The 15,055-nt window shown below is 34.3% G+C and overlaps 1 long non-coding RNA gene across 1 annotated transcript in view; it reads right to left on the minus strand.

Moving 5' to 3' along the window:
* LOC144245250 (uncharacterized) overlaps positions 1 to 13,632 on the minus strand; it is a 115,228-nt gene extending 101,596 nt beyond the window's left edge. Inside the window, exon 1 of the long non-coding RNA XR_013339217.1 lies at positions 13,565 to 13,632. This is a non-coding gene — a long non-coding RNA (uncharacterized LOC144245250). The remainder of the gene's footprint in view (positions 1 to 13,564) is intronic.
* Positions 13,633 to 15,055: the final 1,423 nt, after the last annotated feature.

The following is a 15,055-nucleotide window of genomic DNA, read 5'->3' on the forward strand; positions in this document are numbered from 1 at the left end:
AATGGAATTCCAGCCATGTGGAGGTAAATTTTCCAGCCGCACTAGCACAGACTGAAATAACTCACTCTTGACTGCTGCGGCAGAAAGTGTCAGTCTATATCTCAGACTGTAACTATCAACCACTTTGTAGTGCTGCTTCTAGCAGACACACAGAGCTTCCAAAGTAATGGAGAGGCTAATGCATTTCCATAAAGTAACTGAGAGTATTTAAACAGCTTCAGAGTTTCTGGTTTTTTCTGCTAAAAATTCTTCTCTCAAGGCCAAGAACATTTCTATTTGTTATATGGGGTGGCACATGCCTATTACAATGTATTGATTTATGATTTCTTGTTTCTACTAAAATCAGATATGTATTTATAAATTTTCTCTATTTTAACATGGAGGAAGTATGGAAACAACATGGACAAATCAGGAATGCCTGTCAAATTTCATGATGAAAGTTTTAACAGTGAAAACTTTGTATGTGGTTTTTGTGTCTGAGTTTCAATCAAATTGCAGTGTAATTTTTCTAAATACTTTCAAGTATTCAAGAATTAGCAGTTTCTAGAAATAAGAACTCTAGGGCACCTGGGTGGTTCAATTGGTTAAGCACCTGATAGTTTCGACTCAGGTCATAATCTCACTGTTTGTGGTTCACGCCCCACATCAGGTTTACGTTCTGGGCTGGCTCAGTGCAGAGTCTGCTTGGAATTCTCCCTCTTTCTCTGCCTCTCCCCTACTTACGCTCTCTCCCTCTCTCCCTCTCCGTCCCCCTTTCTCTCTCTTTCTCTCAAAAAATAAACTTAAAAATATTTTTAAACTAAACTAAAATAATAAAAACAAAAATGTTGATTCTTTATAATTGGCTTCTAAGAAAAATTAAGGCGTCAGACAGTGGGGTGGTGGAGCCAGATCTTACTAGAGCCAGCTCTTACTGGCCTTTGTAAGCCAGGTATACACTTATCTTCCCAACTCCTTGATCAGTGTTAATAGTTTAAAGTAGGTCACTCCTTGATCAGTGTTAATAGTTTAAAGTAGGCCATGGTAGTAGTACTTAAGGCATAGAAATTATAGAGACTTCAAATTCCTCTTATCCTGTCATGCCATGTGCTAATCATTTGCCAGCATTTGAGAAACAATCATNTCTAGTATACTGGAGAAAGTGTACTATCTAGGCCAGTATAGCTATACAACACATATTAGGTTCTTTAGATAAATGTCAGTAGACTCAGATTAGAGGTGGAGGGCTAGTATGCTTACAACTTTGCAGTCAGATGATATGCTGCAATGGAAGCAAGTCTGAGACCATACTCTGGCAACTGTGCACACATTAAAAGAAAAAATAGTAATATGACCAATGTTTCTAGGGTCAGTAAAGATCCCAGTCTGTACCTGCAGGCACTCCAGCAAAAACCTATGCAAGATGTGCTCCTAGGGGAATACATCAAGATGGCAGACCTATTCAAACTTCTATGGTGAATTTACAGAGTTCTTTTTGATAAAGTAATGAAAACAACTGAAAATTATTCTATTAGAGTCCTTCTCTAGAAAATGTTAATTCCTTTCTAGCCAATTACATATAATAAACACTATTCACTTCACCAAAGAAAAATTATTCTAAGACATGCTTATTAACATTTCTGTGATGTAGCTTTTAATAATGATATTTGAATCATACATGTAGCTTCCTCTGGAATAGAGATTCCTGATTAGGTTGTCACAAATGCTAACTAGATTCCAATCAACACACACACACACATACACAAATGGTATTTGTTACCAAATGGACAATGTGGTATGATGCCAAAAATTATCAATTAAAAAAGTTACTATTTCTGCATATCAGAGGGATTATTCTCCATGGTGCTTTTACATGCCATATTAGCTTTTGCTCTGGAATATCCTGTCAAGGATGTTTGTACCAGAAACAGCCTTGGGTGATAAAGTCAATGTCTCATCCCTGAGCAGAGGACAGATTTGTTTCCTGACTAAGACAGTCAAGATATTGCCTCCCTCAGGGGCAAATGTTGGGGAAGTATGGAGCAGTTTTAAAGACTAGGGATTTCCTGGGGCACCTGGGTGGCTTAGTCGGTTAAGCGTCCAACTTTCGCTTNAGGGATTTCCTAAACTCAAAATTCTTTAGCTGTGATACAAGCACATTTTATATGAAATATCTGACTGGACCTGATTCCACATCACTCCCCACAGGACCTGAATGACAAGAAAACTGATTAGAACATGAAGCTCATGCTTCCTTGTGATAAAGTCCTTTGTCTCTGGCCCCGAGTCTTGTGTCTTCTTGCTAGCACCAACAAAACTATATTAAGCAAAAATATTCACTTACAGTAATATGAAATATCAGATCAATAACAGGTTTTGATACCGTAGACAGATAAGTACAGAACTTATGATTTTATCTGAAGCCATGAAGCCAATCAATAGCTGAAGATATCCCATTTATAAACTAGCTATAAATTAATTCATTATCTTTGTCTATAATTTTAATTTATGGACCCTATATTAAAACCCTAATTAATCATTTCTCTCACTTTTACACATTGGAATATAAAGAAATTTTAGAAAATTTTAATATATATGGGCTCAGCTTTATTATCAACTTTATTATTTGAGTTCTGCATTGGCAAACTCAAAACCAATATATAAATGCAACTCTACATTTTGTTTGAAACTAAAATATATATTTGAAAATATTCAGATATTTAAGGCAATATTTGTCCTATGGATAAATTTCATACTTCTTCATAAATAATTATTAGAACTGACCAAGATGGCTTTAACATTTCCCTCAGATTACCTGAACTTTAACGAGGTTTTTTCCCATCTATTAGTCCTAATCTTTTTCTTAGAGTATTTGCTTTAGAAAACTTGCAACTGTACTTTTTTTTTTTTTTTTTTGCCCCTTTAAGATGTAAATCTTCTCTCAGACTCCCAGCTTTACAACCAAGGAATGTCTTTCTCCAGAATCTGGGAGCCATCCCTTTGAAATGTAATCATCAAGGAAGTTAGGGCCAGTATTTAGAAGATGTTCAGCATTACTAATCATCAGGGAAATGAAAATCAAAACCACAATGAGACATCATCTCACACTTATCAGAATGACTATTATAAAAAGACAAGAGATAAGTTTTGGCTAAGATGTGGAGAAAAGGGAACCCTTGTATACTTTTGGTGGGAACATAAATTGGTGCAACCACCATGGAAAACAGAAGGAGATTCCTCAAAAAATTAAAAGTAGAACTACCATATGATTGAGTAATTCCACTTCTGGGTATTTATCTAAAGAAAACACAAACACTAACTCAAAATGTATATGCATCCCAATGTTCATTTATTTCCAATATCCAAGACATAGAAGCAACCTAAGTGTTTGTTGATAGATGAATGGATAAAGAAAATGTAATATACACACACACACATAAATGAGTATTATTCAACCACAAAAAAGAATAAAACTTTACCATTTCAAATGAGAGAATGACAGCGATAGACCTTGAGGGCATTAAGCTAAGTGAAATAAATAATACAGAGAAAGACAAATATGAATGATCTCAGATATATGTGGAATTTAAACAAACAACAAACAAAGGAAGCTATAGATACAAAGAACAGATTGGTGATTGCCAGAGGTGGAGTGTAGGGGGTGGGCAAAATGGGTAAAAGGCATCCAAAGTTAGTGACTTCTAGTTATAAGTCAGTCATGGGGACATAATGTATAGATAGCATGGCTACTAGAGTTAGTAGTACTGTATTGCATATTTGAAAGTTGCTAAGAGTAGATCTTAAAAGTTCTCATCAAAAGAAAAAAAACTGTCACTATGTATGATGATGGAGTTAAACTAGACTTACTGTGATGATCATTTCGCAATATACACAAACACAGAATGTTGTACACTTGAAACTAGTATGTCAATTATACCTAAACGCAATTCAATAGAAAAAAAAGTTAAAGTCCTTATCTCTAATCTCTGTGGAAAGGTAGAAGCATAACTTTTGCAAGTGCCAATTAGTAAACATAGATGGCCTAATCACATTGACCAACTTTAGCCACAAAAGTCATCCAGTACTTTTCCACTAGCTCACCCAGTGATTAAAAACTCTCCCACCTTTTGTTTCAGGAGAGTTGAATTCAGTTTCTCTCTCCTATTGTGATAGTCTAAAATAAAGTCTCCTTCATTTAATTTGTCCAGGATAATTTTTCTTGATCAGAACTCAGTAACAGTTAATATATAATTAAATCATAAGAAATTTTATACATGCAAACACACATATAATTATTGTGGGTCATCTTAAAAAAAGGACATTAAATATTTTTTAAACAACAGAAAAGTACACTAATAGGGATAAATAAGTGAATTTCCAGGTCCATAATCTGGTTTTTGGTCTTTAAAAATATAATCTGAGTTAGTTTTTTGACAAGATCACCATAAAAAGAAAAACAATATAAAAGACAAATTACATACGGAGAAAAAAAACAGGTTTAATTTGTTTAAACTTGCAAAGGAGGATTTTGATTAAGTTTTTCATGCAGTTCCATTAATAAAACCAAGGAAATCATAGAGAGAGAAGTTAAAGTCTGATTAAAAGATAGGGAACAAAGAAAAGGCATAATTAGGCAATTCTCAGGACACAAAGAATTTGCCAGTGGGGTGCCCAAGGGATCAGCACTACACACTGCAATTCAATATATCTCTAAAACATCTGTAACTAGGATGGAAATTTATGCTTTGGTTAGTTGGGACTTTGTGTGATTTCTGGAAAGAGGAAAAAAACCTAAATAATTGGTTTTGGGACAGCAAATGAAATTCAACCCAAGAGTAAAGTATGTCATATTAAAATGATCAGTTTAAGCTATTTATAGTGACTTGTAAGTTCTAAATTAGTTGTAACCTCTCAGAAAATTGACCCCAGTCATCTCAAGAATTCTCAATCAAGACATCTCAAAGTGAAATAGAGCTCATTTATATTAACAGTGCAAGCACAGGTGAGTTCATCTTTCACCATGACAGCCATGGTCAAATAACAGGGGACAGACTTAGTCAGACAGATTAATCCTAAGTCTGTTGGCAGTCTCTATTCTACTGCTAACTTCTTCTAAATTTGGGAAGCCACTCTAACACTCTTAAAACTCTGAGAACTAAACCTGACGGCCGAAATATTTCCTAATTAAAAAATAATAGAACTAGTGATTGGGCAATTAAGATCCCCCAGACAATTTTTTTAAATATTAATTAAAACTGAATACTTCAGCCTTAATAGGCACAAAATGCTCAGTCTCTGATCTTGTTTCTTATCTTATCATTTGATTATCTGTTGAACAGAACAAATTAAGTTGCATTACATTCCAAATGAACTAATATGAAAGATTTGGGAAAAAAAAAAAAGGAAGGATGAAGGGGAAGTTTCTGGTAAAAATGCAAAGTCACATTTTTATTTGGAGGTAAGAAAAGTGCAAAAGTATTATACCTATTTGAAAGAAGACTAGCAAACTTTTATATTCTAGTAGTAAATGAACAAAGCAAAAGTTACTTTAACTTTGAATTAAAGTTTTATTATTAGAAAAAAGTTATATGAGTCTTGTCCTATGACATTAATTCTTGGTCAACAAGGAAAAATTACTTTCATATGAGAAAATGGGATGTTGCCTTTTAAATATCTAGATAGGACTCTGGAGTTATCAGGTTTCAGAGCTGACAGCCAAGAAAGAATTCTTGAAAATGTCTTTGGTGCAAAAAAGTGATTTTATTAAAGCATGGGGACAGGACCTGTGGGCAGAAAGAGCTGCACTGGGGTTGTAAAGTGTGACTGGTTATATACTGTGGGGATGGGGGAGATAAAGTCAAGAGGAACTTTCTTAAATGGATTTCCATATGTTAAAGAAAACTCACAGGCTAAGGTTGTTTTTCCTCTAGCAAAGCATTATCATTAAGACAGGAGGGAGTTCCTAGAGATTAGGCTATTGATAAGATTACCTTTTTCTTGTAATTTACCAAGATATTTGTAAACTGGCTGGGACTCTATCAGTTTAACCATTTGTTTTCTGTCCTTTCCTTTGTTCTTGGGCAGCTAGAAGTACCTGAGAAATGTCACACATATCCAGCTTAGGGGTGGAAGGGTGCTGTTAGCTTGTACTTTGCCCTCAGCCTGCCTTATGCTCCTTCATCAATCTGATATGTATATCAGAAAATTGTTTTCATATTTTTACTAGAGGGAGTCTTACAAAAAAGGGGATGCTCCCAGACCACACCAATAGCAAAATAAGTACTACAGTCTTGGAGTCCTCTGTCTGCAACCTCCAATGAATAGCAACTCTGACTATGGGATCAGAGATAATCAAAAGTACCTGGCTAGCTGCTGATAAAGGACAGAAACTATAGAAGCACAGAGGACTAATAAGCACAACAGCACAAAAAATAATAATAAAATAAATGATATGTACCTTACAGAGCCTTGTCAGGAAGAAGGAAACAACCTAATATTCCAACAATTCGGTAGGGGAGATTTCAATTTAAATCCAAATGATTCTTTGTTAATTTTCTCTACAAATTCCAGACAGAGGACGATCCTATATACCTGAATGTTTCAGGTTGAAAGAATATCCATAAAAAATTAATTTTCATAGGGTAAAATGATTTCTCTCTAATATAATTACTTTCTCTCAAAACTGTTGTTTCTGTCACAGAAACACCTAGTCAACAAGGAGACTTTTGACCAAAATTTGAGTTGGACTTTCCACTCATTCTAAGTTTTCAATGCTTCAAATTTTGGTTGATTGTTAATCACTTTACATCAGCAACAACTGCTTCTTCAAAGAGTATACTTCAAAGAGTATATGGTGGTATAGTGTTTTTATAGTAATTACGCACCTTGTGTTTTCAGACATTTTAGTGACGTTTCAAAACACAAACAACCAAGTTTTTATCCTGTTTTTCCCATCTCACACCCACGTTATATCTGGTTCCTAAAGAAAAAACTATCTGGTATTAAATAGAATTCTATGCCTGGAAAGCCCTGCCATTGAGAAAAATGACAGGAGATAGTTGGACACTTTGCTACTGAAGATTGAATAAGAAACCAGTGTGAACTGACCCATTTTATTTCCTGTCTATCAAAGGAAAGTCATTACGAGAATAGTTAGCCTGATATTTTGGATAAAAAATATTATGTTTCCTAAAATTTTCACAAACTTGAAGTTTAATTTTCTTAAAACAATTTGGGGAATTTTTGGGTGCCTGGATGGCTTAGTTTGTTAAGCATCTAACTCTTGATCTGGCTTAGGTCATGATCTCATGGTTTGTGAGTTTGAGCCCTGCACTGGGCTCTGCACTGGCAGTGTGGAGCCTGCTTGGGATTTTCTCTCTCCAATCTCTCTGCCCCTTCCCTTCTCTCACCCACGTGAGGTCTCTCTCTATCTCTACCTCTAGCTCTCTATCTCAAAATAAATAAATAAATGGGGCACCTGGGTGGCTCAGTCGGTTAAGCGTCCGACTTCGGCTCAGGTCATGAACTCATGGTTCGTGGGTTCGAGCCCTGTGTCGGGCTCTGTGCTGACAGCTAGCTCAGAGCCTGGAGCCTGTTTTGGATTCTGTGTCTCCCTCTCTCTGACCCACCTCTGCTCATGCTGTCTCTCTCTCTCTCTCTCAGAAATAAATAAAACATTAAAATAACATATATATTTTTTAATTTTGACAATTTTGTTAGCATAAAGCAAAAATTGTGAAAATGCAAGTGTCATGACTGGGATAATTAGGACAGTCATTGGAACAAAAATATTTTCTTCTGAAATAGTTACTAAATAGAGGTTTATTTCTATTTAGGCAATTTGTTACCTACAGTTTACTTTGTTAGCCTAAATTAGACATGATATAAATGAGAACCACATCAAGCTAATTAATTTTATTGTAACACAGCTTTCAAAGGTTAGAAAAAAATGAAAAATATCTCTTATAATGAATTCATCTAACATGTCCTTTGCTTCCAACTCCACAACATGGCCTTTAGTTGACATTTCCAGAAGAAGAGGTATTCCAAATCAGTTAATTTTAGTTAGTCAAGTTTCCACTTTAAAGCAGTCAAATATTTTGACAGAAATGTGTCCATCACTGACATTAACGAAAACCGGAAGGCAGTGAACAAAGTGGGTTGTGGATAAACAAAACCAGGACTTGGATACAGGTAAAGAAAAGGAGTAGGGAGAAACCACAGTAAAACTGAGAAAAATTGCTTCCTGAATCCATGTCACCCTGCTTTTTCTAATAGTGCATATTTGGTATAATTGAATCTCTGCACAACTATTGAGCGTTAACATCTCAGTTGATATGTAATTTAATACACTTATACTTCAGGATTTTGCACTTATGTAAAATACTAAATAATTTTATATTATTAATATTTTTTTCAGTTTTGCAGTCTGGGTTTTCTATCACCTCCCTCATCAGCAAATTATCAGCATTCACTTTGCTCTGCTGTCAGTATTCCTGACTATGGCATTCCTTTCTCCTGCTCATGTTCTGTTTTAATGTACTCTGAGCTGAGGCATTACATAGTAAGTTATAGTGGCATTGGCTGTATATTTCTTGCAACATACGAATCTTTCCTTTCACAGATATTCTATATTCTATCATTTTACTGTGAATACACTAAGTTAGATTACTGTTGGATTACTGATTACTGAATTCTAGAAGTCATTTAAAGCCAGGTCTAAAATAATATTAACTAGAGAATGAAAGATGCTCGCCTTTCAATTATCTGCATGGATTTTAGTGCATGAGCTTTGTGTCACCTTTGAGCTAATCTATGGCACTTTTCTGCTTATTTTTAAATTCTCATCCATCTTCAGTGGTTGAGGTTATTTTACTCTTTATAATGCTAAGGATTTTAAAGATGAACACAGTAAAAGGACTTTGAAGATCTGAGTTCTATTTAAATAATTATAAAATTATTAGGTAAATGGGCGAAGACGAAAAACCGTCAGAACTTGCTTTGGAATGTTCTACTGTACAATATCAGAAACTATGTATTCCCAAAGAACTGTACTTAGAAATGGCATTTTCTAGAAGCAAATCTTTTTAGAGAGCAACATGGTTTGCAGTCCACTAGATAAACAACTACACATCAGAGTAGCTTTTGAGAAGACAGAAGAGAGTAAATCATTAATGTGCACAACACCAGCTAGGAAGCAGTTATCAAGTGTGGCATCTCCCTCACACAATCTCAGGGTTTTATTTTCTTGGAATATTGAAGCAAATGTGTGCTTTTTCTCTGTCCACTTTATCTCTGTCATCATTGTGAAGCCTTCAGATTTCAGTTTGTCGGCTGAAACAGCTGGACTCTAATGAACCCAGTCAAAACCACTATGATACTTAGTTATCCCATTTTTCTAAAAGACCACCCCCTTTTTGGGGGCCAATTTTCTTTTTCTCTTTCATATCTTCTCTCTCAAACTGTATTCTAAAGTGGGCTGTCAGTCAGCACTCCCATACTGAGCTTGATTCCCACTGCAGCTTTAAATCTACTCTCCAGACTCAAGGAACTCTATCAGTGCAACATTACCAGACCTAATTCTCACAGGCCCTGCACAGTATGCAAAACTTCATACATCGTGTAAGTACATGGACTACATATACGTATATTCACTGTATCAAAAAAATTAACATTTTCTTCCCCCCAAAAATTAACATTTTCTTCCCCAAAGTGCTGTCTCTCAAATTTCTTTATAAGAAGAATATAGAATTAGAGTCAGCAACATGTTTAGCTTGAGGATCTGGGAATTTATTTTTGAAATATATTTCCATGACAAGCATATATTGTTATTATATATGCTAGTATGGTATGTACATAGGGAGTGGAGGTGGGGGGAATGGAGATAGAGGAGTGAAGTGGGGATGCAGGTTTAAGCACACTTATCTTCAAGTTGCCCTTGGGCTTCTGTTGGCTCTAACCTTGCTGAAATCACAACTCTTCACTGTTGTTAATGATGTGACTGATTTTACATCTCCAAAGCTAGAATCAAAACATTTTTAAGTCCTTCTTTATTCCCTTTATCTAAACAGCCACTTTTTCAGTCTTGCATAATCTTGTCACTTGACTCTGAGGTCATAGTAGCCTCTTAGCTAGTGTCTAATTAAAATCTTTGACTCACTTTCCTCTGCATAAGATGACCAGCAATCTTTATTGTGCATCATTCTTGAGAGAGAGAGAAAGAGGACACAGAGAGAGAGAGACAGAGATTCTTTATTTCCAAGGTGATCTTTATTTCTCATGTCTTCTTATCGAAATATAAAGAGTATGAGCTTTGGTATTAAATAGAATTGGACTTAACTTACAATTTTAACACATAGGTAAGAGAAGTTGAAAACACCTCACTTATAGCATTTGGAAATTAAATTAAAACTAGATATTTTCAAAGAGGATTTCCCAAATTGTCCCCGGGCAGATTTGTCATATTTCTCAATGTCCATCTAAGAAACTTGCCCTTATTATAATATTTATCATATCACATTCTTAATATGGAATTTTTTGTAGCTTTGTATTTCTTCCAGTAGTTTACAAATTTATGTAAGCAAGGGGTTATTGTGCTAACTTTATTTGCTACTTCTCCTCCATAGAGGACATGTAAAACAATCACCTAATCATATACCTATCACTCTTTCTGGACTGTCGGTATCAGGCATTACAAAGAAATCAAATGTAGGAGTTGATAGAGATTATGCGTTCATCAATAACGTGCTCTTTTGTAATATACAAACCTATTAACTTTTCTCCACAGTATTTATTTGAAATTGAAATTGAAATACTTTTTAATTTCCTCTTAGAGATATTGTATCTATGTGGTGGTGGGGGCAGGGGGGGCACATGTCCATTTGGAAACATTTAGATAAAAAATATCAAATGGACTTAATATTTTCTCAAAATGTCCTCATTATTGCCATTTGTTTACTGAACATTTTACCTCATTATACTTTTTAAATGCTACGTGTTATATCTGCTTTGGTTATTTCTTTCCAATGAAAGTTTCAAAACTGATTTAAGGTATTTTGTTATTTTCTACAACAAATGATCATGTTAGAGTGTTTTACAGTTACCAAGTAAATAATATATAATAGAGTTTGTATTCATTGATTAAAAAATTAAGAAATGTTTTTAGAAGTTAATTTGTTTGCAATAGTTTCAAAAGAAATTTTAAAAAACCCAGAAAGCTTACCATTCTTTAAACTGTCTACACATCAAATGGATCTGACCCTTTCTGTAGCCTTTTCTATTTGTTTTTCATTTATCTTGGGTGTCAGGATTTTTATTTCTAGGTGATCCTGTTAAATGTGGAATCACATCCAGAGCTCTCTATTTTAGAGCATTTGTAAAGACTAAAATTAGTTTGAACTTTAAATAATATTTAGAAATAGAGAAGAAAAAGTGGGCTTCTTGAACCTCTTTTATGGAATATTCTCTTTTGAATTGCATTTTTCTTCTTCCAAAGTAAAAGGATATCGTAGCGTAATAATAATAATACATGACAAAAAGCACCAATTCAACTTGTTTGCATCATCTTCTACTTCAATCCATGCAACTCTTTAATGATACATGCATACAGATTGTATGCACCATGCTTACTTAAGAGTGAACAATCCCTCCTCTTTATTTTAAGATCTCAAAAGACTATGCTTTCTATCATTAATCACCAAGATTCTTAGTTATACAGAATTTCAGTAAGTATTTATTGAACAACTATTATTTGAGCAGTTACTTTACTATCCATATTAAGGGTATTTGTCACAGATAATTTAAATAACATAATAAAATATAACTAAAGGAAGTGGATTATTGCTTCTACCGAAAATATTTAAATTTACATAATAGCACTTTAATTTTCAAAATAAATAGTAATGGTTATCATTTGCTTCTCAAAAGTATAAATAATATTATCATCAGTATTAGTAATATTGCTACTAGCTCATTTCATCATCAAAACAACCCTATAAATTAGATTTCATGAATGAAAATCTTTAGCCACAGAATTTATTTAAGTCATCTGTCCAAATCAAAGCAAATTTTTAATGTATCTCTTTTTATCATTTTGTTTACTTGCCAAAGTCATAACCTTAATTCAAATTGGCCTAGGAAGACACATTGGAGCTTATTGGCTTATCTGTAGAATAACATGGATGTGTGTGGTTTCTTACCTTAGGTCTCTCACCTTAATGGCATGCTTTGTTTGTCACTTCTGTGAGACTGTGGCATGGAGGATCTGTGGCAGTAGGCTCAGCACTGGTGAGCCTCTGGAAGTGTTTCTACATGGTAGGGGTCATCAGGGCCAATGTTCAGTAAGTGCAGAGTGCTGGTGGAAAATGCTTTAACTTTTATTTCTTTGGACACTTTATGTACAATCTGATCACTCCTCAGAAGGTCCTGTGAGGATAGGGCACCACTTGACCAAGTGGATAATACACCTTCCCTTAGTTTCCATCTGTCCTCATCCACCCTCTTTAATTCCTCAGCTCACAAAGATCACTTCCCCAAATCAGTTATCTGTATATCAATTGTCATCTCAGGCTCTGCTTTCAAGAGGAATCAAGATTAAAACACCCATGGAGGATATACTGAGAAATTAATACTCTGGAAGCTAGGAAACACTTTTACTAAAATTCTGTATTCACAAAGTAAATGTTATTTTGAGTTCAGACATGAAGTAAATTAAGCAAATACATTCTTGAAAATTTTGGAAAATAAATATTATTCTTAACGTGATTAAAAATATATACATGTTGGCATATATGTGTACTTTACTAACTTCAAAATGTAATTCCAGGGACCACTGGGTGGCTCAGATGGTTAAGCGTCTAACTCTTGATTTTGGCTCAGGTCATGATCTCATAGTTCACGGGACTGAGCCCAGAGTCAGGCTCTGTGCTGACAGTTTGGAGCCTGCTTGGGATTCTCTCTCTCCCTCTCTCTCTGTCCCACTTGCTCATATGCAGATATTCTCTTTCTCAAAATAAATAAACATTTAAAAATATATATGTATAATTCAAACATGTAGTAATATTTTAAAATCATTTTTTTTCTTTTTTTAAAAATTTTTAATTGAAACTAAGAGATACCCACTTTAAAAAAAGAGAGAAGGGAGAAACAAAACATGAATAGATTGTTCATAAAAGAATAGACACTAATTAATAATCAACATATGAAAACTGTATTATTTTAAAGAAATAAATGCAAATTAAAGAAATAGAAAATCTCCACTTAAAAAACTAATAGAACTTTGGAAGCATACTATATAATACTGAGTGCTGGTTGGAATATAAGGCAACTGTCCTCTATTATTGTTTATGGGACAATACACTTTAACTCAGTTATTATACTTCTAAATATCTCAATAAAATAATGCAAAACTCAAGACAAAAGCTTACCATGCTTTGTAAAAACACTGTCCCCAACAATATATAAAATAGCAAAAAAATGGGAAACAAGCTGAACATTCACCAATGTGATGCCTTACTAGTTTTCTCTTTCTGCTGTAATAAATTATCAAAATATAATGGCATGAAACAACACAAATTCATAATCTTACAGTTTTGTAGACCACTCCAGGATCTTAGTTGTTGACGAATCCATGATCTTGGGATTCCATCCAGTCATATAAGCATCCCACCCCTTGCAGAGAAGTAGGTGGGGAGAGATGCTGGAAAAGGAATAAAGGCATCTCCTTAATATATGTTTATGGTATAAACCTAGAAAATTGCAGACCATAAAAGCAAAAATCCTCAACAAAGTATTAGCAAATTAAATCCAACAATATATAAAAATAATGATAACAATGTGAGATTTATCTCGGGTTTACAAGTCTGGATTAACATTCAAAAAATCAGTTAATGTAATCCATTACATTAGCAGACTAAAAAGACAAATCACAGGATTACATCAATAGATGCATAAAAAGCATTTGACAAAATCCAACTCCTATGAATGATAAGAACTCTCAATAAACTAATAGAGAGGAACTTCCTCAACTTAATAAAGAATATCTACATAAAACATACACCCAATATCAAACTTAGTAGCGAAAATCCAAAGCTTTCCCACTGAGATCAGAAAGAAGATAAGAATGTCACTTCTTCCCACTGCTTTTCAGGATCATCCCAGAAGTTCTAATGAATGCATTAAAACTAGAAAGGAAATAGAGTGTATACATATAGTACAGGAAGAATTAAATGTTTCTATGTAGAAAATCCTAAAGAATTGATTTTAAAAACTCTTGGCAGTAATAAAATAATTAAAGCAAGGCTGAACAACACAAGGTTAATATATAAAAGTAAATCACTTTCTTATATACCAGCAAAGAACAAGTAGAATTTAAAATTAAATACAATGCCACTTACATTAGCATCCAAGGAAGTTAAATACTTTCACATAAATAAAACAAAATATGTATACATCTTATATTAGAAAAACTATATAACTCTGATGAATAAAATTCAAGAAGTGGAAAAATGGAGATATTCCATACTAACAGACAGGAAATTTCCATATTGTCAAAATGCCAATTCTTCCCAACTTGATCTATAGAATCAGTGCAATACAAATAAAAATCCCAACAAGTTATTTTGTGGATATCAATAAACTGATCCTAAGGTTTATATGGAAAACCAAAAGACTCAGAATGACCAAAGCAATACTTAAAGAGAAGAACATTGAACCTGCATGGGGCTTTCTGTTGTCAGTGTGGAGCCCACTTTGGATCCTGTCTCCCTTTCTGTCTGGTTCTCCCCATGAACCTCTCAAAAATAAATAAATAAATAAACATCATAAATTAAAATCTTTAAAAAAAAATTACAAGTCGGAGGAGTGATACTACTTGACTTTAAGGCTTACTATAAATCGACAATAATTAAGACAGTGTGATACTGGGGCGCCACAGTGGCTCAGTCGGTTAAGCGTCCAGCTTTGGCTCAGGTCATGATTTCATTGTTCGTGGGTTGGAGCCCTGCGTCAGGCTCTGTGCTGACAGCTCTGAGCCTGGAGCCTGCTTCAGATTCTGTATCTTCCTCCCTCTCTGACTCTC

The sequence above is a fragment of the Crocuta crocuta genome, unplaced genomic scaffold (genome assembly GCF_008692635.1).
Source record: "Crocuta crocuta isolate KB4526 unplaced genomic scaffold, BGI_CrCroc_1.0 scaffold491, whole genome shotgun sequence".
In the NCBI taxonomy this organism is placed as follows: domain Eukaryota; kingdom Metazoa; phylum Chordata; class Mammalia; order Carnivora; family Hyaenidae; genus Crocuta; species Crocuta crocuta.